This window comes from Dipodomys merriami, unplaced genomic scaffold (assembly GCF_024711535.1).
Source record: "Dipodomys merriami isolate MVZ:Mamm:240054 unplaced genomic scaffold, mDipMer1.0.p SCAF_11, whole genome shotgun sequence".
Classification (NCBI taxonomy): domain Eukaryota; kingdom Metazoa; phylum Chordata; class Mammalia; order Rodentia; family Heteromyidae; genus Dipodomys; species Dipodomys merriami.
In genome coordinates this window covers 33,425,244-33,425,936 of record NW_027202382.1, presented here as the reverse complement: position 1 = coordinate 33,425,936, position 693 = coordinate 33,425,244, and the positions used below count along the sequence as shown (strand labels likewise).

Below are 693 nucleotides of genomic sequence, written 5' to 3'. Positions count from 1 at the left end.
TAAGTGGCTGCTGAAATGGTGCTCTGAAATTTTGCTGTTAGATTTTTATCTTTTTTAGGGAGACTCTTAAACAGCGGTAGAGGAGGAGCCATTGAATTTTCTGTTTCACCAGTTTCCCAATTTCCAAACATTAGACACTTTAATAGGACATCACATAGAAAGTTAACATATTAAATGAAAATGGTACCCTATCCTACAAGTAAAGGATTAGGAGTTTTATTTCAATGAGCTTTGATATGATTACTCGGAACAGCCTTTGGCACCCTTCATGGGTCTTTGTGGTTACAAAATGAGTGAGGTCTGCGTGTCTGTGTGTCTGTGTGTGTGTCATTGTTTAATTTGTAATAGAGACTTGCTGATAGGTGCAAAAAATAAATCATCTTTTGCAACCCAGAACTAATTGTCCAATATGAATTTAAGTACCTGTAAGAAAGAGTATGAACCCCATAATAGTTTAAAGTGATGGGTGTGCATTGAGATTGGCTCAAACAGTAAGTTGGATTGTTTAAAAGGAAAAAATAGAAAAGGAATGAACAAAAAATGAAAAAGACACTTTTGATTGCTCCATTGAGGAAGATGGTATTCTGAATGGAAAAGTGAAGACTCACACCAGAACAAGAAAAAGTTACATAAAAATGAAATGTTATAGTTTGGGGTTCAACTGGATTGTACCCAAATGTGTTTTAAATATCA

The 693-nt window shown here is 34.8% G+C and overlaps 1 non-coding gene across 1 annotated transcript; it reads left to right on the top strand.

Annotated features, from left to right (window-relative positions):
• The first annotated feature begins 311 nt into the window (after window positions 1–311).
• On the top strand, window positions 312–440 carry LOC138822372 (small nucleolar RNA SNORA40). Its single transcript, XR_011370411.1, has one exon. It is a non-coding gene; the product is annotated as a small nucleolar RNA SNORA40 (small nucleolar RNA).
• Window positions 441–693: the final 253 nt, after the last annotated feature.